The sequence below is a fragment of the Corvus moneduloides genome, chromosome 4, assembly GCF_009650955.1.
Source record: "Corvus moneduloides isolate bCorMon1 chromosome 4, bCorMon1.pri, whole genome shotgun sequence".
NCBI classification, from domain to species: Eukaryota; Metazoa; Chordata; class Aves; order Passeriformes; family Corvidae; genus Corvus; species Corvus moneduloides.
This window is the reverse complement of record NC_045479.1, coordinates 20117436-20142330: the sequence shown is the minus strand read 5'-3', so window position 1 is coordinate 20142330 and position 24895 is coordinate 20117436. Positions and strand designations below refer to the sequence as shown.

General features: G+C 41.0%; 1 protein-coding gene and 1 long non-coding RNA gene across 3 annotated transcripts in view; one reads left to right on the top strand and one right to left on the bottom strand.

The window, feature by feature from the left end:
- The window catches only part of CHST11 (carbohydrate sulfotransferase 11), a 180982-nt gene that overhangs the window by 101331 nt on the left and 54756 nt on the right, over positions 1-24895 (bottom strand). The window lies entirely within an intron of this gene.
- Positions 509-23381, top strand: LOC116442671. The gene is made up of 3 exons (XR_004239619.1): positions 509-684; positions 21524-21618; positions 22250-23381. It is a non-coding gene; the product is annotated as an uncharacterized LOC116442671 (long non-coding RNA).

Here is a 24895-nt window from a genome sequence, read left to right as displayed (position 1 = left end):
AACAAAACTGCTTGACAGAGCCATGGACTCAAAAAGTTCTTCTGTAGGGAACAAATGCTTTTCTTGCCCTTGTGATGTCTCATGCAGAGAAGGATAGAAAGAGCAAGAGAGGAAAAAAAAGGAAAGTGCCCCTTTCAGAAGATTTTCCTAAAATAATTCCCAACTAGGCAATAGTTCATTTCTCAGAAAGACAACTCATCTTGTTTCTAAATTTGCCAGGAACAGAAAACACACCTTGAGAAACTGATTTGATGCCAAATTTTCCTCCCCAACCATACCCTTTTGCTAAGCTGATGTGACCTATCTGCACCTTCCAGCCACTTGATCTTGTGGCACATCTGTCTCCTCACCTCTATGCATGTACCTTGTGATCAAGGCACCGGCTAACTTCTCTTTATTCTGTGACAAGTTTTCTGGGCACTTCATCACTCCTTCCTTTCTTCTGAACACACTCAAAGCTAGCACTGCAGCTTGCTGGCACCAGCGTGCCCCACATCACACAGCACCACAGCAAAGGCTGCAGCAGGACCCACAGGATGAGCAAGTGCCACCCCCCCTCGCTGGCCCTGTCCTCCACCATCACGTGTTCTCCTCTGTACCAGGCAGCAGGCAGGCCAGCTGGTGAACCACCACCCTCAAGCCCTTTCCAGACCTCACTTCCAACAAAAAAGAGTTCTCTACTAAGTAAGCATCACCTAAATTTTATTCCTCTATGCATTCACTGCTGCTAAATGACTAAAACTGGGCTGCCACCCAAGTCACCGGGTATTCACAACTCTGCATTAAGGATTTGCAGTTCTCTTCCTCTCCATTTACCATGCCCTAACTTTTGCATCCTCTGTAAATTCGACCAATAAATGTGTGTGTTTTGTTCTGGATGATAAATTAGGACATTTAACAAGCATCAGACCAAAATCTGGTTCCCCAGGGGCCCCATGAGAAATGTATTTGCTTAGTGCTGATTTCCCAGTTACAGTTATTTTTACAAACTGTTCAGCATTTTTAAAATCAATATTATGTATGCCAAATTGACATGCATTCACTTGCCAATTTAATTTTTGGGTTGTTCATTCCCATATCACCTGTGTAGGAGTAATTCTGACATTGTATCACTAAAACAAAGAGGGTCACCAGCTTGGAGAATTAATTTTAAAACATTTATCTCTGGAAAGATATTTAGGCTCATTGTCTGTCTTTAACCTTCCAAGGATGCAGAGAAGGCTTCTGTGATGTATTCCAGTCTTGCTTCGCTCTCAACTCTGCATGGGTTAATTTTATCACAAGTTCTTGAAAGCTGAAACATCAAAACTGCATTTTAATTGAAAGTACTTTACACTTTCAGCTTAAAAATATAAAGCAGAATAAAAATTACAGTCTAAGTGATGCTTTCTCAAGCCACAGAGCTGAATGGCAGATTGTTCCTTCCTGATCACTCTTATCTCAGACGGCTGCTGCTTTTGGGGCAATTCTTATGCTTATTCTGAAAACTCCATTTGTCTTCATTAAATATTAATCAGCCTTTACCAAGGAGTATATGTAAAAGCTGTGTTAAATAACAGAACACAAGTGAAAAAAATAAAGCTGATTTGATTTCAAATTTACAATAAGGGGTTGTCACATATTATCCCTTTCCAAGCTGAGATAAATAATCTCAGCTCCGTGAACTCAAACAGATCTCTGTCCTTCTGCGTGGTTTGGAATTGGACCTGAACTGTGAAAGGTGAAAGGAAGATTTACTGAGATTGACTGCTTTAGTCCTCAGCAGGCAAAGCAGTGAAATCATTTTATTCAGCTAGGAAGGACACCATTTGTGTGCTTAGGTGGAGCTACTCATGCAGGTATGATATGAGTGACTAGATTACACCCATACATGAGTGAGTATATACTTGCATTATTGATGTTGACACAGCAAACCAGTGTTTAACCCACCACCAGATACTGGTGGGTTTTTTAATTTTGTAAATAATTTTCAAAAGTTGTAACATGCTGCATTATGTTCTACAGTTCAAATCCAACAATGAAATAGCAGTTTATTTTGGTTTCTCCTTTCCAATCTCTATATTTTGCTTCTATTTCATTACAGAGCTCCCAGGCTGAAAGCTTAAGTAATATTCAGAGAAAATGGCAATGTGAATTTTTCATCTAATGGTAGTCTCTTATTTAATAACCTTTTTTTTACGGAACACACGACTTTTCAGCTACTCTATTTAATCAAGCTCTTGACATAATATTTTCCTGTCAAAACCTATTCTATTTTTCTGAAATCTTTATCCTCTCTTTATTCCTTTCTGACCTTTTCTGCTCTGCAGATGTTCATTTGTGTCCTACTTATGCTATGAGGAAATTAAAACTTGCTGTATACTCTGATCACCATGTTAAGACAATTTCACTGTTTCTCTTGCAACTATGCTACTTCCCTTTTAAGAGAGAACAACAGCCCTAAAGCCTACACCCTCCATCAGCCCAGCCCCAGCACCAAGGACCTTGTGCCTTACTGCAGAATGTCCGTTTAAGCAGGAAGCTCTCCCTACCTATGTCATTTTGTCATACCAGGAATTACAGAATGATGGAATGGTTTGGGTTGGAAGGACCTTAAAGATCCTCTAGTTCCAACCCTCCTGCCATGGGCAAGGACACTTTCCACTAGACCAGGTTGCTCAAAGCTCCATTCAACCAGGCCTTGAACACTTTATGGATGGGACATCCACAACTTCTCTGGGCAACCTGTTCCACTGCCTCACCACCCTCACAGTAAAGTATTTCTTCCTTATATTTAATCTGAATCTACTCTGTTTCAGTTTAGAGCCATTACCCCTTGTCCTGTCACTCCATGCCCTTGTAAACAGTAATGCTAGCAAGTACTGAAATTCAAATAAACTGTCTTAGGCTAAAGATCAAGGTTTTAGAAATAAGACGTGCTTGGGGATTTGGTGTGAACTCTTCCATAAGCTTCCACTTGTGGCTTTCTTCAAAATATCTGATGGCATCATCCAGCATTCCAAATATCTACCCCATCACAGCTACAGCTGAAAACCAGTTTCCAGTTGGACAATGCAACAGCAAGCATCTCTTTCCAAGCCAGCTTTGCTTCACAAACTCCCTGCTGGAGGCAGTGCTTCGCATCAATGCTTTTTTGGTGTGGAAAAGGGTGGAAATGCTCCAGTTACATTCTCACAATTTTCCACACAAAGAAGCCTCAGAGAAGCTTCCTCATGGCCATGTGGGAGCAGAATCTTCGGGACACCCTTTGAATGGTGCTCAGGGCTGGTGGGAGGTTGAACCTCATCCCAGCTTGCTCTCCCCGAAAAACAGCTGGCGGTCAAGTCATCCCTATCCTTAAGTGAAACCCAAATAAAACACACAGTGCAGGGAGGAAAAAGGGGAAGTGAAACAAGCACAGCAAGCCCCAACCAAATATTAAGGGTTTCTCTCCTTCACTTGTTAGCTCTTTGTACAGCCAAAAGACAGAGTTAAGATATGCACATGACTAAGGGCTTCCAGCACCAGGGGTTTCCCAATGCTATTTGTCTAATCAAAAAGTCAACAAGCTCCATTGTGGATTTTTATCGCTAGGACAACACTGAAGAGAGAAACCACAAGACTTCATTTCCTTTCTCCCATGTTTTTCATACAGCATCTGTTTGCTTAGCGCAGACAAAACAAAACACAGGCTTCTTCTCTCCCTTTAAACTCGAGATTAAGATACTCAAATAGTCTCTAATATTGAGATACAAGTGACCAAAATGTTTCTTCCAAACCCAAACAGCATTCTTCTTCCCCACTGTCCAGACACAACATGGTCACACCAGTCACACTGGCTTTGCAATCTCCTTCCCAGAAGCTCCCTCCCAGCAACACCATTTCTCCTCCTCACAACAAAGCTTAGGTCAGGATTAAAGGAGGGGAGGGAATGTCTGAAATACAAAAGGTCTTTTACTGGCCACATCAAGTACAATATGTGAGATGGAAATGATAAAAGCCAAAGGAAGATTTTCAGCTTCTCAGCAAAACAGTAGCCATTAAAAGCAGTCATCAAGGCCAGGTGCCAAGCTAAACACGCACAGGGTGACAGTCAGCCCTACCACTTGTCACTTGGTAAAATCACTGTCTCTGGGCTAGCACCTCAAACAAGCACTTAAAGACATCTTGCTCCCCAAATACACTGAGAGGAGATGAGTAGGATGAACTGCAGGCCACCCCCAATGGTCACTAATGATGCGATTTATTTCTAGCAGATATGGCATCACAGCAACCAGCATCACTGTTTGACTTGGGAAGTGTAGAACACAGCAAGAGCAAACACTTTTTCCTCCCTAAACCACCTCTTTCCTCTTCCCATGGCCTTTCTCCTGAAAAAACGTGAAAAAAGTTACAAAGTGAAAATACGACTTATAAAAAGCTGTGCCTATTTGCCCCCCCCCAAAAATATTAAAAAAAAAAAAAAAAAAAGGCAATCTTCTTTAAAAACCTAACCATAGTCTACTATCTTTCTCTTTTCAATGACAGCCATTACAGGAAATATTTGTGCACTTTCTTACCCAATTCTGTAATTTGACTTCTGTCACTGCACAGGCACCAGTGGTACTGAATTAACATGGGAGTCACACCCAGAAGGTTGTTAAAAATACAAATTACACAATTCAGTGCTGAACACAACAGCTTTCCTGAATTATGGCTGTTTCCTAAAATACGAGCTGGTACCACACTGCCAACTGGAGCCAAATCCATGACCAACCCATGTCTATCCAAACCACTTCAAAAGAGAGCAGCAGCAAGAAGCGGCTGCAAAGCAGGGACACTCAGCCTGAATTTTGAATGCAAGCACAGGTTTATTATTAGGTTGTTCTTTTGAGTTATACAACCAATGCCTTGGCTACACTGGATAAAAATAAAAGCACAGTACTTCACAGATCACCTGCCTCTCCTGACGCGAGCTGCTGCCCGTGCTCCACAGCGAGGAGGCGCACCCAGCTGAAGGGAGGCACACAGAGAAGCCGTGTGGCTCCTTGCCAGGGGTCCCAGCCACAGCCCTGGGTGAGTGGGAGCAGAGACTGGGTCACACAGACACCCAAGCTGGCTCCCACTGCCACTGCCCATACTGCAGAGCCCTTCCAGGGGAAAGCAGAGAGTGATGGAGAGGTCTGAGGCAGGAAGAGCATGGCCTACACTGACCACTCTGCTCTCAGTGATGGGGAGAAAAATACCTCCCTTACTGCAACAGTAGGGGCTGGGCCAAAATAACATGGGGGAAGATCCGGAATAGAGCTAACAATGTCACTAGAGCAAAAGATGCTATTAAGGTTTATATCTATTTGGAAGATATAAGCAAACTAGTCATTGGTAGACAGGATTAATTTTCAATGTGTAAAATCTGAACTCCATCATGAAGCAAAGAGAAAAACTATGACTCTTCTCAGGAATTAGCAAGAGCAGCAAATCTGTTGCCTTTCTCAGATTCTCAGATTTATACACCAACAGCAACTTGCATCACTCAGCACTGCCTTTCACCTTCCTGCCCTCCACTATGACTAACTTCAATGACTTTTGGCCCAAAGAATTTTTGAGTTACTAAACTGCAAAATAGCAGCTATTGAAAAACAAAAGAACACAGCTTATGATAAAACATACTGTGCCTGGAACAGAGCATTCAAGAACAGCTTCAGAAAAAAATACTCAGACTTCAGATTCCCTACTGGAAAGAAAACAACCTCTACATACCAACTCAGGATATTCTATGACTCTATGATTATTATTAGTCTCCATTTAACATTCCTAAAGAACTGCTCTTATTTATTTAGCAAGAGTTAACCAACCCAACTTGCGAAGTGCCTAATCCCATCATAATTTTCTTCCACATCATCATCATATACCTTTTGCCCTGTTCTTAAATCTGGATATGCACTCCTCAAAGCCCATGGGCAAGACTCAAGTCTCGGGCCAAAATTCTTCCCCAGGAAGCAAAGGTTTCCCACAGCTGATACCTCCCACTGGAGTTTCCTTCTGGCTTCTACTTTTGGTTCCCTCACAGTCCTCTTGTGTAACCTTGGGGGTACCACTTCAGCCCAAATCCATCAGTATACTGAAGCCCTCCCTTCACATCATGCATATGAGTTGAAAATCAATGCAAGTATATTGATACAGTCGTGACTTGCTGAAGGTCAGAAAACAAACTGGTGACAGAGCTGGAAATATAGGAGAGACCTCCTGATCTCAAGATCAATTCCTTTAACCTCCAGGCCACGTTTGCATGAATTAACAAGGGAAACAATTCATCTGCATGTGGTCTGAGTCATTTTAGTGATCAGGTAATGCGTCCCAGTTCTGTCATTGTTACATTTGATGGCTCTGGGCTCCAATTTCCACCCCCATGTCACTTGCCCAACAATTTCTGTCCTTGGTAAAAAGTCATCAAGTATGATAAGGATGACAATCATAATTAGCTTAAAATACAGGCCTGCTGGCATGTATTGAGAACACATTTTTATACAAAGAGCTAATGTGAAGGGAGCTAAACTAAAGCAATAGAAATTTTAGATTAATTGACTATGGATATCCAAACCCAAATTATGAGAAATCGTCGTTTTAGAAAGTGGTAGGAATTCCCTTTACACAAATTACTCCTTTAAATATTTAAAATCCCACTTAAGCCTCACTAGAAATTTATGTTTAATAGCTGCTCTTCTGCAACCTGACAGAAGTACTTGTAAAATGCATTTAGCCTGGTCAGCTCCATCCTGCTCTCAAAATATGGACAAAAGAAGGGAGACAAAGACCAAACAGGGTAAGAAGCCATCTGATTTCAGTCAGATAGATTTGCTGAGCTACCTGACACAAAGTAAATCACTTGCCAGAGAAGAAAGAAGAATAGACTTGAATGCTTGAAGGTGACTCTTTGTAACAGCAACCAGTTATGAGTTATATCACATTAGCACCACTTTTGTGTTGTAGAGATTTTCTTGTTCCAATATATTTGTCCATCTTCTGCCATTTTTCACAGCTAAGCAACTACTGGTCTGTTGGAAGGATGCCAGCTGTCAGTAGTTCTGAGTAATTCTGTCAAACTGACACTTCACAAATATGTGAGAGCCCGCATTTCTGATGATGAATTCCTCACTGTGTGTGTGACAGGATGAATTACTGCCAGCAATACCTACACAATGACTCCATGGGTCAGTGGACTTGCTGGAAAGAGAGACAGGCAAGGTGAAAAGCACTGCCACGGGATGATAACTGCCACATTGGGGGATTTAAAGAGAAAGTTCTGTTTGTTTTTTTGAACTTCACTGAAACCCCAGCTACCAAAATGCTGCGAGCACTATGACTGTGCCCATTACATCAGTAATATGTGTGATAAGAATTAAGCAGAGACAAGGGATATATCTTTATCAAGGAAGCTGGAATAGCAACACTGGGTTCCTCTTCAGCCACACTGATAGAACCTCTCCAAGGACCAGTTTTAGGACAATAAGCCTGTGTAAAACAACTCTTTTCAAAAAGAGTTTTAATTTTGCATTTAAACATCCACTAACTTTTAATCCTCTTGTCCACCTTACAGACTCATGTATCAGGGATGCAGATAAAGAGATTGATGTCACACTGATAAAACACAGCTATCAAAGCATTATCACAATGAGCAGTATTTATCATAGTACTGTTGGTTACACATGTGTCTACTGCATAAGCCTGCCATGGAAGTTACCTCTAAACTTGCCCTAATTCATGTTTTTTCCAGCCCCCACCAACGCATGAGTTTAGCACAAGCAGTAAGTCCTGGTGGGTTTCCACTCCTTTGCCCTTCTCACTGAATTTCAGTCTAAGTTACACACTGTCCCACGAGTGAGGAGAAAAAGACAGCATGGGGTCAAGCAAGCTGATGGATAATAAAGGTTTATAATCAACCTGTATTGAGCAGAGCTTGAACAATTAATCTGTGCGAGTGCCCAACTCTTCCACCAGCTCCTTTGCTGAGTCTCTCCTGAACAACTCATTCAACAGAGCAATGAAGTATCACCCTGGCAGGATGATTAAAGCCTCTGCTGGAGGAAGCGAGGAACCCTCTGAGATCACTCAACGTGCACGTAATAAGACTCAGAGCCAACAGAGGTTTCTTTCCAATTGAGGAAAGAGAAGTGATGGTGTCTGTGATTAAAAAAAAAAAGGACAAAGCTTTTCCCTTGTTGTTTTTAATGATTTCCAGTGCTATCAAAAGACACAGAGCCACATCCACAGCTGATACAAATCTCAGCAAATCTACTGACATTGGCAACACTACATGAATCTAAAGCAGCTGAGATTTTGGTTCTAAAGTCTTAACAATTACAAATAAAACAGTAACATCCTAAATTTTGGTTCCTATTTAAAAACCCAGAGACTGACCCTGATAAAACAGAAAATACTGACTTAGGTTTCTATTTGCCCAGGCAAAAATGTGCTTTTCTCAAACCTAACAGAAAGAACTACATGCTGCTTAAAATAACAGCAACCACTGCCTGCTGCCTCCACTCCTACAGTTACCTTTCATTACTGGAAGCAAGCAGTCATTGTGCTTAAGTTTTCTGGACAAAGCAAAACCAGAAAAAATGAAACAGTCATCATATAAGAACAAAATGTTTAAAACAAAACAAAAAATATTGAGCTATTTTAAGTTAAATATTAGTCACACAGATTCCATCAAAATTGTTACTGACTCATTATTACTAATATAGGATGATAATGCACTACAGACAGCAGATGAAATGTGTCCTTTTCTAAAAACGTAACTTATATAAGTCCATATATAATTTATTTGAAAGACTACGAAACCACAATTGCAGGGAAGACTTACGATACAAAAAAAGATAATACCATTTTTTTAAAAAATCCCACAAACTGCTGAAACATCTGGTTATTTCCAAAACAGGATTCCCATAGTAAATGAAAAGCCACTGAAAATAGCACAAAGACCCCCAAATAGCACCAAAAATCTGACAGAAGTAAAGCCTCACAGGGATGTGTTGAAAAATGTCTAACTACAGCTTCCCTAGATAACTCAGCCACATGTGGATTATATAAATCATATTTTTAACAGGACAGAGCATCATGAGCAAGTGTAAATCAATAGGGCTGCACATGTACAAGCAAATGCTAAAAGTGTTAGAGCAAAATCCAACCCTCTGTGCTGAGGGAGGCCTTGCAGCTGCTCCAGGAAAACACTGGAACAAGCAAATCCATGGAGCAAGGAGTGAAGCATGGTGGGGCAGTATTTGGAAAGCACAGGGAAGCTGCCAGCACAGAAACCCCTGCAAAAACACCCTGACTTGGGGTTTTGGGGTGAACAAAACCAAGCTAGGCAGAGGCCATGCACAACCATATTTATGTAGATATGATTAAAGGCATCCTTACAATTTAGAAGCATATATAGAAACCCTGAATCTTAGCCTAATTCCTCCCAAGCTTATGCCAAAAAAAAAAGTGAAAACTATTAATTTAATTTTTTTAGCAGCACATTCTCCTGCAGCCTATACAACTCAGCTGGGACATGCAGAAGGTCTAAACTGGAACTGACTACAGCTTTAAACTAGGATATATTTAAAAACATTTTCAAAGGGTGGAGTTCTGTCTCCTCTCCTGATTCAGGGCATAATTAGAAAAATACTGACATTTCTTTCTCTATGTAAAAAAATAAAGCAAATGACAGCACAAAAAACTGGAACTTTAAAATTACTAATCAGTCTTCTAAACCTAAACCAAAAAAAGTACCTGGATTAAAATACTTGATTTTTCTAATTTAATTTACTTTGTTAAAACCTGACACTGGACTAGCACAAGCTGTGAAATGGAAAGATAGAGAACTCTGCCCTTAGCACGTGAACTGAACGTAAGAAATAGAAGTAACATCAAAAACTGGATCACAAAAGATGCAAAGTACTAACAGAAGAAACAGTCTCTACAGTGGTTTTACTAAAAAAAAAAAAAAAAAAATCACCTATTATCACATTTAAAATACTGCCGTTTGCAAATCCAGACTTCAACTGCTACAACAGGAGTCTGTGATAAAGATAGAGGAGACACAAGAGATCCCTTTCTTGACTTCCACTGCCAGAACTAAGGAAGGTCAAGGGTGGGCAGGGAAAAGAGGAGAGAGGAAAAGCTAGAGCTAAAGCTGGGAGCCAGGACTGATAAATGGTGAACAAGCCTTTAGGCAGCAAAACGAAGGACACGAATTGAGATCCCACGCAGCAAAGGTAGGTAAAGGACACTTCCCGGGAACACAAAGGGATCAAAGAAAGGGCAAGTGCTCTCAGACTGGCTGGATCACAAGCACTGAATGGAGGCAGAAGTAAAAAGAAACACGAAAAAAAGCAGCTGTCATTAAGGAGGAATGACAAGGCATGTTGGGACAAAACACTGGAGGAAGCACAGGCTGGATTCACTGATGAAAACAGGACAGGTGGCAGATACAGGCGGAGCGACACTGCCAGAAGCAGTCTGGGAAACCCGATAGCATAGAGCAGGGCAGAGGCTAAAAAGGAGGAATCAAGGAGACAGCTTTAACAATCAAAATGACCTTTGAAAAAAAGCTTTCTGAGAAGGAAAAAATCAAGTGGAAGATCCAGACTCACATAATCTCCGTGCCATAATTCAGGGCAGGAAACCTGCACAAGAATACTTAACAAGGGCAAAACTTGGAATAGGAATATAAAATTTACCATAGAAGATAATTAATCCATCTAAGTATCTCACAGCTTGCTGTGGCCCCATTTATGTTTCTACAGAATGTATCCAATTAAACATCTGGTGCTTGCCTGAATACAAAAGAGAAAATTATGTCGTAACACCCACCATGGTCTTCCAGTGGTGATTGCATCATTACCATAACCAACCCAAGCTTTACATATTTGACATGGGAAGTCACTGTGAGGAGCAATAGTAGACCATTTCTCTTGCAATTTTGACTTCAAACAATTTCTTGTATAAAATTTAATTTCACTTTGACAGAAGGAAGACCATACCTGGTCAGACTGAAGGATAGAATGTTTTTCTCCTTTTAATCAAGAGACCTCTTGTACCTCTAGGATAAAACCACCCTGCACACCATGCACATACTAATTCATTGCACACTCTTGCTCATACGTTCATTTCTTCAAGGCTCTTTGAAAGAGATCTGCCCAGATCTCTCTCAAATCAGGCTGTGCCAGCCCTGGTCACAGGCTACCCACCTCCAATAATGTTACTTAAACAACTCCAGAACTCACTCTATGCTCACACTGAGTCTCTACTCTGCTTATCACAAAACTACTTCCTAGTTTCTAGCAAAATTTTCTCTTTCCTCTGTGGCTATTTATTTTCCAGAACAACTTCTCATAGGTAAAATACTGTCATATTTTTAAAATTAGGTTTCTTCGAGCATGCAGTTTAAAAATATGACAGTATTTTACCTATGAGAAATAACATGATAATTAAGGAAACAGCTTCATCTTTTCATGCTTGGACACTCACTAAAATGGAAATTGCTTTTCCAGCCTCGATGGCAGAACTACAGTGAAAACTTTTGTTTTCTTTCCCTCAATTGCCAATGATAATAGACACGGATTCTTAATAATAAATTGTACCTAGCCACACCCAGAATTAGGCCACATCAAGACAATTTCTGAGGTAGTTTTCATAAGAAAAGCGCAAAAACACGTTTTCAAGCCCTGCTGGACACAGAACATTCCCCCTCCCCCATCACACTTGAGAAGCTAAGCTGCCTTTCCTTTACAGCTTCTGTAGCTGCCACCTCAGTTCAGTTCTCTCCGTCTTTTTATCTTCCTCCAGTCAAGCTCTTTCGTACTTCTGACCTTTCCAACACAGACCTCATCATCCACCATGAATGACACAAGGAAGGGAGGCAAAGGGCTTCTGTATGGAAACCAAAAAACTCCAACTGGTGTGGTTCAGCATCTCTGTGTTGCCCCCTGGTTTTTGGGAACCCTCTCTGCACATACAGGAAGCTTTTTAGCCGAAAAGCAGAAACCACAGATCTGGAGGCCTCGCATCCCACAGGAGACCTGCACCTATAATGGGACCCATTTTTCCCCCCTTTAGCCTCTGGCCACTCAATGCAGAGGAGAGGGAGCACTGCCAGTCCCTACCTGATCCCTGCAGGTGGTCAGCAGGATGCTTTCATCAGGAGAGAGCAGGGTAAAGATGGTCAGCTTACCGGCTGGAATTACAGCAAGGGATTTGGTGGAGTCTATTAACAGATTAAACCCTGTCCTGAATGCCACCAAGGCTTAGCCCCTCTGTTCCACTTACATTAATAACTGACATTGTTGTGCTTTTGGGTGGAGCTCTTTGAAATACCCATCAACCATTTCCACATGCAGGGGAAGAGGAGGGGAGGTGGTGTACATCCTCTGGAAAAATTGCAATTTTCAGAACACACAATGCATCTGTTTAAAAAAATACATCCCTTACAATGATAAATAACAACAAATGTAAACTTCCATTAGGTTTCCTCTGCTCATGTATTTAAAGGACTGTTAACCATGTCCCTCCATCTTGAAGAGTTGTTTAAACTGCAGCAAATTGTTAGAAACTAATCAGTTCTACAAGATAACAATTCATTACACTGGCTAAAATACAAACACTAATCCCTGATGGCTATCTGGCAAGGATGTAAACTTCATTATCTTCATGTTTTCCTTATGTCTTGCATAAAATGAAATATTGATTGTCTTGCCACTAAATACAATGTAAAGATGATATGAGTGTATTGGAGAAAAACATAAATATTTATTACAGAACTAATCAAATGCCAAGTAAAGCCAGACTAATCATCTTTTTAGGTTGCTTTTGTGTGGATTTTTTTTTTTTTCTCAAAGAATCAAAGCAGCACTGAGGGCCTGCTAAATGGGAGGAATAACACAGGTCTTAATGTGCACAAACTCAACTCCTTTTATTTCTCATTTGTTTTGTTTTTAAAATGAGGGATACTCTGGTTTGAGGAAATGGTTAAGACCAGGCTATGGCTGTGATTTGAGAGTACAGCTGCAGGACACACAGCCTCTGTTTGCTCAAGGAAAGGGAAGATATTACACAGAAAGGATTTAATTTCTCAAAAAAGATCTCATCACTTCGTACATGCTTCTGCAATTTAACCTTCGCCATCTGGTTCAAGCAATTTCCCAGGCTCTGTTAACCTTACTTTTGAGGTGAAAGGAAGCAGGAGTCATTATTGTTTACTGTGCTTACTGCATTTCTGCAGCAGAGATTTTAATTTGGGGGACATAAGGAAAAGTGTAAGGAAATAAAATTGCTGAGTGGTCCATGAAACAGAGTCAGTCTTAGCAACCTTTCCCAATGAGACTCTGAGGCTGACTTTATCCTCTGGGTGAAATATTAGAATTGACTTTATTCCCACATGCCTGCCAATTTGGATACTGCACTTGCTGACACAAAAGCATAAAAAGAATATGCTAGTTAATTAGATGAATTATAATGATTTCAAAAACATCGCTTAGAAAGGAGGTTGAACATACTTTCACTTGAGGGATTCACTACTTCTCTGCAAAAACTGGCAATTTCCAAACTTTCCAAACAGCTCCTTGCAGCTGTGAAGTGCTGCAACAGAGGCTTCAGGGATGTGAGGACATCACACAAATAACTAGAATACTCTCCTTCCTGTGACTTTGATATTTTTGCTACAACATGAGAGCTGAAATACTGAAGTCACTTTATTCTGGCTTTTTACTGTGGTCTGATACTGGATGAATAAAATTTTAAGAGTCAATAACTTGAGATAGTTCAAATAAAATAAAAATAAGATTTTTTTTTTCCATTGGCTAAAGTATTTGTCTGAGGTGAAAGATGAGACATAAAACAAGATATCCTGAAACTATTAGTTAGAAAAGGCAGAAGAGACACTGTTGGTTTTCTATAACTGAACTACTTTGCCTTACTAAACTATGTACATGTTGTAGGGCTACAGTCTCCATTCACAAGGGTACCTGAGAGTACCTTCTGCCAAACTGCCTGGTGCCTTTTACTCTCACTGCTTGTTTTGGGAGAGAGGGTCATTTTTGACAGATCAGGGCAGTTATTGAAAAATTCAATCTGTGAAGATGGCAATTGCTAGGTGACTATTTTTTTTCCAAAAAGAGAGAAGGAAGTCACCCTTCACCTGTGCTTTTAAATGTCTTATATAGACAGCGTCAGGAAAAGACTGGTTAACACATTGTGGATGCCACTTTCCCCAAAGCAAGAACACCTCTTTTGACATCATTTACCACATACAGTGCCTTGCTATGATGTTGAATGATGGCAACTGATGGCATGCTTGCACTGCACAGCAGACAGATATAATGCTCTTTTCCTCAAATATAAACAACACATCTCCTTCCTCACCAGCTATTGCTGCCCTGGCAAAGCAGCCCCCAGCTAACAAAGCTTCCCCATATGTGCCCACCTGATTGCTTCAGCTCTGTCTCTCAGACAACGGGTGGTGTTGCTCAGACTTTTATTTCATCGTTCATCTGTCACCCATTTTGTGGCTTGGCAAGTATGACTGGTCTCTCAGATAGGTTCAGAGCCACATTCTCATAAAATGCTGCACAGGCATATAGCGCACGACAGATAAAGCATTACCTTGCCAAAGACAGATCACAAAAGAGATTCAGATTCCCCCAAAACATCCTTCGTAGCTACCTTGCACCTTAGCATCAGCAAATCTCCAACAACTGGCACACTCTGCTTTCTCAAGCATAAACTAATTTTTTCTAGAAAGAAAAGGCACTTCTTAAAATGTAGAATTAATCTGTACTCTTGAAAGAAGTTTTTTCTGCTGCTGCCTTTGTCAGGGAGAAAAGTTACCCAGCGTTGTCCGAAAAGAGGCTTCTTACAGCTCCTAACTGGGGCACAGAGCAGGAGTTGTTACAGCTGAAAAGGACTGGTAAGTCTACAGAGGATGTTTCCATAGGACATAACGGAATTAGCTACATAAACCAAAAGGCGGATTTCTTCAACACCACAAAAATAAGGAAATTGATAATTCACAAGACCCACTTTAGATAATTGAGTGCTTATTCAACATATTCCAGTAGTGTTTTGGTGTGTGTTGTCTTGGTTTTGTTCAAATTGTACATGTTTTATAGTCTTAAATATGCCCATATTTTTTTGACATTAGGAGTACTACGGAAACAAACACAATGTTAAACAAAATTGTGAGCAGATTTTTCTCCTTCTTCTTCCAATATGGCAAAATAACAAGTATCTTCATTATCACAGCCATATTCCTGTGACAAGTCTTTCCAGTTTCTCTGCATTAGTTTCTTCAGACGTTTTCCATCCCTCTTTCTAGAAATGTGGAATTATTAAGAAATTTTCATTTCACTTTTCTGTGTTGCCTAAAAGCCTGTCCTATCAAATCCAGCTCTTACAAATCTTGAGGGAAATGCCCAAATCCATTCCTTCTACATGAAACACTGGCAAACACCTTATGTACACAACATGTAGTAAAATAATTTTGATTGCTGAAATACTTCACTAGGTGCTACTGCAGGAGGGAATGGAACGTTTCTCTGTGCCACAGTGCCAGGAGCCCACCTCATTACCTCCACCAAGAGCTGCCACTCACACTGCACTGTCTATGCACACCTCACAAACCCACCTGCAGCTGCCTGAAGTTGAACTTCCTCATGAAACAACCCATGGACTTCAGAAGAGTATTTTTCACAATGCTAATTAGTGTAGGCATGTCTGTAAAACTTGGTCTGCATCATCAAATTCCTCACTAACACCAGCCCCGACATCACCGTCATCTTCTCTAAAGCCACACCAAAAGGTTCTGTTCCTCCCCGTGGATGTAAATGCTCTTCCCATTTCATTACTAGTAAATGCATCCCGTTGCACTCGTGCCTTTGCCCACCTGCAATCCCATTGTCTCCTGCTAAGTAACACACAGCTCAGCCTGAGTCTCCTACCTCTGTGCTCCACAACAGCAAGGCCACAAAGATGGCAATGAAGATTTCAGTTGATAAAGGGCTCTCAGCAGATAAGGCAGAAAGACATCATTCTATTCTGACTGAATAGTTTCTGCCATTAAATGTCTACATCCACGAGTGCTGAGACACACTTGTATCAGTGCAATCAAGCCACCCAGACTGATTTCTCTATGCTTCTCTCTCGTGTATTTGTGTTTAGAGTTGTTTTGAATCTTGTACCTGGGTTATTTATGCCTTTCCTTAGCCACTTCCTCCTGTAGTATCTTGGGTGAAAGGCAGAGTGGTGATAAACAATCCATAAAAAGGTACCCTGAACTGCCACCTACAAGTGATCAGGCAGACACTGTAGTTTTCTGCACTAGATTGACATGAACTACATAAACAGAGAGAGATCCTTAGTACATATGCCTTTGATCCAATTTATCCTCACTGGCTGAGACCATTCCCTCTTTACAACATCCCAAACAACTCCTTTGGCTCCACCAGCATCTCACTAGAATGTTTGAAAGAAAAATTATAATTTCCAGAGAAAGCAGATGAAAGGCAATAAACCCTGTACCTGTCTTTGTACTTACGGGGCCCAGTGATGCTTGTGCTTGTTCACTCAGACAAGCAGCAAAAAACACAGCATTAAGGTCTTGAGTGGCTGTCAAGGATGATGCCTCCCTGGCACTTTAAATTTATGCTGTGGTGTTATATAAGCCCTACAGCTACTGAAGGGATTCTATGCTAAGAGGCTTCAGAAAAATTCTATGAGTTTCAATGCACCTGTACCTGCACCCAAAGGCATGTCCACACAGACGTGAGACAAAATGTCAGGTTTTGGAAAAGCAAGTTGGAGGGATCTTAGAGGATTCCATCGCCAGCAAAACTTCATTGGATAGTCCTTTCTGAACCATCTACATCTGGGACAAAAGCACAGACGTGTTTAAAAGGTGAGGCTGACCCATGAGCTGCTCCAGTCGGGGCAGAGAGCAGCTGCAACACCAGGACTGAGAATCCTCTGATCGGGCCCTGTGCTCCACGCCCACGCCTGGCTCAGACTGCACCCCCAGGCACACTGCACTGGTTTCCACTAGGACAGAGTTTATTTTCTTCACAGTGGCTATGTTTTGGATTTGTGTCGAAAACACTGCCAATAACACTGGGATGTTTTCATTATTGCTGAGCAGCGCTTACACAGAGTCAAGGCCTTCTGTGGCTCTCACCCCACCCTACCAGTGGGTAGGCTGGGGTTCACCAGAAGCTGGGAGGGATCATGGCCAGGACAGATGCCCTGTCAGAGCCCTGCTTCATTAGCTGAGCTCTCAATCCTTTTGTGGCCACATGAATTTACCATGCAGGGGGTGAAAACAAAAGGAAAAGGTTTTTCACCCAGAGGGTGGTATAGGCTTCCCAGGGAAGAGGTCACATCACCAGGCCTGTCTGAGTTCAAGAGGCATTTTGACTCTTAGGCACATGGTGTGACTCTTGGGGTGTCCTGTGCAGGGTCAGGAGCTGGACTTGATGATCCTGATGGGTCTCTTCTAACTCAGCATAGCCTCTGATGAAACACTTTTAAGAGGTATAATCTGAACAGGGAACCAGTCTATAAAAGAGAACAGGGTTATGAAGCATCAGACTTTCAACATCCATGTAATCTGGATCCTTAAAAACAGTACCTTGGCTTTGTTTTCAAAGAGCATAAAACTTACAGTAGAAAAAATAGCAAAACAATTTTAACTGCAAAGAAAACCCTTGACATGGAGGTATACCACACAGATGCTTTCTGCTTCAGTCTGGGCATCATGTTTTCTCACCACATGGGTTTGCTATCTAGCCTCACCTCTGAATTGCTATAACTGAGGATGAGGTTCTCCAAAACCAGAGAACTGCGGAACCAGAAATGAAGAGAGATATTGCTGCTGAACATTGTGGAACATCATCCAGCCCCAGCTCCCATTTGGTGTCTCCCCCACATAGGCCCTTACAGGCTGGCAAGAAGGGACAGCCACAAGGAGAGACACCCATGGCAAGGCCATTGCCCTCTCTGCCTGCTCCTGCCACATTGCAGCTCCCTACTGCAGATGTGGGATGTGCAGCCTCAGCTCAGACTTGAGCCATGCAGGGGCCTCCCCTCATGGTTTTGGCCTCTGTTCCCTGTCTGTACATCTGTAACTAGCCAGCAGACAGCACTCAAGAATCTGTTCCATTGTTCCTGGGACCTCCAAATCCAACAAAACCCATGGCGGATTCCACAGGACTAGGTTGGAAAAGCTGTACCTTGCCAGTTAATGGGGAGCATGGGTACAACTCTGTATGTAATCTTTGGAAATTTAATACTCAGAAACCACCCTGTCAAGATAAGGTTGAAGAAAAACAAAATCACTGTTGTTACAATCCAGTTTTCATCTCAGCCAATTTACCCTCCAAGCCTCCTGTTCTCCAGGCAGTATTTTATTATACAGTGCACAAAGAGGAGGAAAAAAAATGTAAACAAAAAAAAATGAGTGACCTCTTAGGTCGCCAATTCATTCCATATTTCTCTTACTCTGCAACATACGACTGCTCTGTGTGCATGTCCCTCAGCACACCCATTGCCCCAAAGAGCTGAAGGGCAATAGGGAAAAGAAAAAGGGAGAAGTTTTCTATTCCAGCTGCTGCTGCCAGAAATTGAGCTGTGAACCCACCAGAAGAACTAGAGGACACAGAAGAGCAGGGTGCAGTATGTTACACATATTCTGGTTTTGGCTCAGCAGCACAGAAATGCCTCCTGCACACAGCAACAATCAAACTTGTCTTTCTGGACTGCAATTATTAAGTAAGGAACAACAAAACACAGTTTTTGGTTAAAACCACTGAAAAACTCTGTGTAGGGTGAACTTGATTTAAATATTATTCTCCCAAAGATGTGGCTACTGCACCAGAATAAATATTCTCAAGGGGACCTTTTCCTCTGAGCAGCTCTCCAGTCTCTGTGAACACGGGAACTATTCCAGTACACCATGTCTGTCTATGAAATTTATAATAATTTGGGTGAGTTTTGAAAAGGTCTAGAGGACTCAGAAGAATATCTCCAATTATTTTTCAAGAGGGCTCACATGCTGAAGTCACTAAAGACCCACCTTTATGAAAAAGCTAATAGATTTATTATTAAGAGATGTCTGAGGTTAAACATTTTAAATTAAGTGGATATAATATGGACCATAAATCAGTTGCATGAGCTTAATTTAGACTAATTAAAAGCTAGAACATCAACACATGAAAGAAATATACAATGGAATTAAACCTATAAAAGTTTCTAAACTTAAAGTTCACTGCTGTATATACTGTAGATCCTACACATCAACAAGCCTAAGATACTAGACGTACTAAACTTTTATGCGGATGATCAGGAACATGCACCTTTGTTAGAAAAGAATGTATTAAAAGGTTGTCATTTTTTATTTCTTCCTCCATCTTCATGGCACCATTATCTAAAAAAATACAGCCATTCAAACAATTAAATTCAAAATTTCAGGCACATTTTTTTCTTGTTTTTTTTTTTTTTTTTTTTGGTTGGTTGGTTTGTTTTTTTGTTTGTTTGTTGTTTTTTTTTTTATAAATAGTAGATTCAAAAGGTGAGATTAAAGTTCTATTAAATGTCAGGACAGACACAGTGTAACCATAGTACATTATCCTGAGAAAGGTTACTTGAAAGTGTTAGCAGTGGAACAGATTTTGCTGCTGTTAAAGGTCACACACATTTTTTCTAATAGTTTCCACTGGAATAAGATAGGGCGAATTTGGTAACTGCTCTGCAACAGCAAAACGGATAGAACTGTGCATTGAATAAACAGTAAAAAGCCCAGGAAAAGTTGGGTATTTTTATCTAACTGGGCTATCATTTTGTGTATACACTGATATCATGTATTTACACAGCTAGCAAATTATACCTGTAATGGTTACAAAGCTACAAGGATTAGTCACCAAAATCAATTCTATGGCTACCAATCTCAATAAATATTAATGTCCCACATGAAACTACTTTATCTGCCACAGAGAACCAAAATAATTTCAGCTTCACAGAATACTTGTTTATTCCTAAAATTTCCGTGACTATTGCCTTGCCCTATTTATAAAAGGAATTAGTGCAGTTCCACAAAACTGATAGTGTAAATCATCCAAGTGGCATCAAAGGACAGTGTGCTTCCCCTCTGATTTTATAGTGTCCTTGTTTTGATGGGTAGCACAACATTACAGTTTAATCTTGCAAAGGCAAATTCTGCATTGGCTGCGGCAGGGCAGGAGACTGATTTCCAGGTAATTGTTTACACAGTAACTTCAACCAGAAGCTCCAGCACAGAACCAGGGACCTGCTTTGCTGGAGAACATCCCCCAGTGAGGCAGGACCTCTTGGGAAAGCATCTCAGTGCATACCCTCTGTGTCCTACAGAGGGGTTCTGAAGCACTTCTCAGCTCCACGGAAAGCAGCTGATGTAGGGAAAGATGAGAATTGAGCCCTTCTAAGGCAGAGTGGCAGCTGTCTCTCACTGATTTTGAGGAGGAACAGGTGCTCAACTTTGAGGACCTGGGCAACCCAGCTCTCGTCAAGGAACACACACAGTAACATGGTCACTCATCCTCCAGCCTTGTGATACAAACCTCCCAAGACACCTGCTAATTAATACTGAGACTCCTGGAAATGGAGAATAAATTAAAAAGATGTGGTACAAATGTATTCTCCATCGGTGACTCTGACCACAACTCACTCCACAGAAGCTGGAAGTTTTTCCCTGTGATTTTAATGAATAATAACCTGGTTGCTTTTAGCTTTACAGTGATCTCATAGCTAGAAACATTTCAAACAGACAACTCAGAGTCTTTCTCCTTTACTGTCAAATATAACAGAAGTAGCCAAGAACCCTCAAGATTTGCAAACCCATAAAATCGCATTTGGCTTTCAGCTATGGAACAAAAATAGAACCAAATCACAGAGGTCTTATATAGTCCCTGGAAGCTTCAATCAAGAAACAAACACGGGCTGCAGCCTTTGCCCAGTTTTTGACAGATCTCTGTTTCCAGCAAAAGTAAAATGGGTTGATGGTTATTGGGTTTGATCTTCAACGAAAAACAAGCCTCCACTTTCACTACAGCTGTCTTTGCTCAACAACTTTCATCCAACATGGATCATATTATATAGAATCCCATCCAATTTAAATAAACACTGTGAGCAACTGAGGATTTATCACATTGTTGATAATCAGTTCCACTGCTTCACTGCTAAAAATATCCTTTGTTCCCCTCTTGATTGAGTTTTGGTGACTAACATGGAACCACAGGAAGTAAAGAATCCCCCAAGGAACAGAGATGTTCTCCTTGTGGAGGCAGTTATATACCCTACAATCCAATGTTTTCTTTTTTTTATGAAGAAGCCAATATGTTTAGTTTAAGTTCTCATTATAAAAACATGTATTCCTAAATTCTCTGGAGTTAATCCCCCATACAGAGTGGTCTGAGAATCTTGTTCTTAATTAAACAATGATTCTCTTGTACTTTGCATGCTTTCTTAATTATCTTTTTCCTTTTTTTTTTTTTTTTAGGATGAATTGCTTTGATGTGTGAAGCAAAGCCAGTGATACAGTCAGAACATTTCATATAATCTCTCCACTTTCCCACGCTTTGAGCATCAATACTGGTATATGGTTTTGAAAATTTTATTCCAGACAAGAAAGAAATAATTTTTTTAAAAATTTAGTCTCAGGATGAAAGTAACACTATTAATTAGTAAATAGGAAAGTTAATTAGTTAATTAGCAAACTAGTAAAATATGAAAGAGTAGATTACTTTTTTGTGGCCAATTTTCTGACAGTGACAGTTACCACAAAGCAATCCTTACCTCAACAGCAGTTATTTATTACCTGTATGAAGCAACAAGGGAACCCACTCTCCTTCAGAGACATGCAGCTCCCAAAATAAAAGAAGCATAAACTCCACCTGGTGCTGCAGCCAGTAGGTGAGGACACATCAGGGTCTTTCTGATGGCAGTGTACATGCCTTGAGAAGCATTGCTAGGAGCTTCCCAGTGACTGACAGCTCCTACAAATAAGACATAATGGACATGGACCACAGTGACCATCTAACCTGCCTGCCCACACAGCACTGGCCCCACACAGGGATCCTCCCCCAAGTTCATTAACTTGGGCCCAATCTCTGTCAGATGGCAAAACCTCTAAAACCCGCAAAAGACCAGAAGTTTCACACATTGTGTGCTTTTCTTCCCAACTCCCTCCTTAAAAGGATCTTCTGATGGTCTGATTTCTTTTCAGGGAAGGCTGCCCATCCCTTAACTCTGTATGACCAGGGGATACCACAATCTCTGTATAATCCACAGAGCAACAAATATTCTAAGTGGATTTTCCCCTCTTCACTTCATTCGTTGCAAACAAGTGCTCCTATCGCTTCACATTAAACTGTTTCATTTCCTTCTGCTGTTCGAGCTCGGACATGTCCATACCCATTCTTTGATCAGAGGCTGGGAAATACCGCCCTGGCTGAGGTATTTCAGCCCATCATTGATGCCCATCATTGTGCCCACAAAACTTGGAAACAAAACAAATGTTTGCACAGGAACAGAGGTATTTCATCACTACTAAAGTAGAAAAAAGGGCCTAAGTGCACAAATGCACAAGCCTCAAGTGTCACTCAGAACATCATGAAATGGTTTGGGCGTTGGAAGGGATCTTTAAAGGTTATCTAGTCCAACTTCCCTACAACGACAAGGGACATCTTCAACCAGATCAGGATCCTCAGAGCTCTGTCCAACCTGACTTGAATGTTTCCAGGGACAGGCATCCACCACCTCTCCAAGCAAGAGGAGTTGCCAGCATTTCATCACCCACATTGCAAAAAAACGTCTTCCTTGTATATAATCTAAATCAAACTTTTTTGAGTTTAAAACCAGAACCCCTTGTACAACCACAACAAGACCTGCTTGAAAGTTTGTCCCCATCTTTTGTGTTAGTTCTCACCCACTCTTTACAGACCATGGCTCAGCTACAGATCCCATAAAAGCTCGTGCAGAAGTACGTGTGGTAACTGCAGCAGGAACAAATCCTCTCCAGCTCTGCTTTGTATGGTGACAGCAACAACGGCAAAAACTCTGTGAATGTTTTAAAAACCTGCCAAATCACTGCAGCGCAATACATACAAATATCCACTGTACACTACAGGACTTCAATACCAGCTAGCACTTCCAGCATATACATATTTTACTACTTTGTAAAGTAAAAGCAGCCTAATTTTGAAGACCACTGGGTCCCTGCTGCTCCTACTGATAATGACAGCAGTAACTTCCCAGCAGTGATGGGAAGGAAGCCCTATCACCAGAACACACTGAACTACTTTGCCAGCAGGTGCCTAACTTAATGTGGTTTTATGTGGATCTAGACCTGAACAATATGGAACAACTTTCTGAATTAAAAAAAACCAGTAAAAAAATTGCAGTGTGGTTGGGTTTTTTTTTCAAGAATGGTTTTCATAATGTTCATGGAAACTGAATGAACAAAACGATATTGTAAAACCCTATACAGATTAACCTTTCATCTTAAAACTATCTTTGGAACTTCAATTCTATGCATATCAGACAGGATGGTGCAGGGGTTTTTTGCTTTTTCTTTTTTTTTCCTTTTTTTCTTTTAAGGCCTGACACTGAAGAGTGTTCAAGCAGGATTTATTGTTCAGGGCAAAGACAGGCCCTGTCTTGCAGTCCTTGCTGCAAATTCCACTATGGAGAACAGAGGCTGGGAAGACAAGGAATCAAATTTAACTTCATATTTTCGTTTTCTGAGGGCTGCACCCTTTTCTAGGTTCCAATTCTGCAAGCATTTAAATGGATACTTATTTTCAGTCATAGCAACCATCTCACTACAAGCAATAGAAAATATATCAGGGTAACAGGCAGGGGGTTTCATTTGCTTGGGGTTTTTTTGAGATGGTGGTGTGTTGATGTTTTTCAACGCAGTTTCCATGTTTTCACTCATACCTTTACTGAGGATTGAGACCTACAATTACTAAAATTGATACAGGCATTCTTTATCCCACACCTGCTCTTGGACAGGCACTTCTCAACCAGTTTGAGTGTTGAGGCAGTTGGGACTACTGGAGATTTATACAGGAACTCAGGAGGGCAGATTCTGCCCCTAGGCAAAGTGGGCAGTAACCTGAACTCCTGCAGCTTGCTGCTGGGTAGAGAATTAATAAGCACACAGCTACCAAAAAGAAACTATCTCCTCCTGCTGCTCCCCCACATTTAGTCCACAGGACAATTCTTTTCCTCCTTGGCAGCCATATCACCACGGAGAAAAAGAACCTTTTAGTTTCAGTCCTATGGCTAAAGTGAGGGTGAGCACTCAATGAAAAGCCATTTGTTCAAATGTGGCTGGAACTTTTTTTTAATGATCTCAAAAGAATGTTAAAATTTTGTGGCTAAACTGTCTAGACCAGATTTGAGCTGTAAAATATTCCATTTACTAGGGAAAATGCAAGCAAGTCCACTCTCAAAAAGGATACTCTCCCAAACTGCAGGCACAAGAAAAAAATTGTCAGTTTATGTTAGTTTTCACTTCTTTTATTTGTCCATTCCCTTAGACCATCTGTCCAGCATCTTGCCTGTTCCACACCAGATTTGCTATCGAAAGCCTGATTACAAATGACATCAGTTCAAATGAACTGAAGTTCCATCTCTATTTCTGGCTCTCTCCCCAGATGCCTTGTTCCTCAACAAGAATGTACTCAGCTATGGTATTTTCCAGGGACCTCACCAGTCTCTGGAAAAGACTCCAGGCATGGTATTGTTACTGCCTCTTGGCGCTGGGCATGTTATCACATGATTTTTCCTTCTCCAAAAACCTAACAAAACCACTTTTGCAGGGAATTACAAAATCACAGATATTAGGTTTCACATGACACATGGG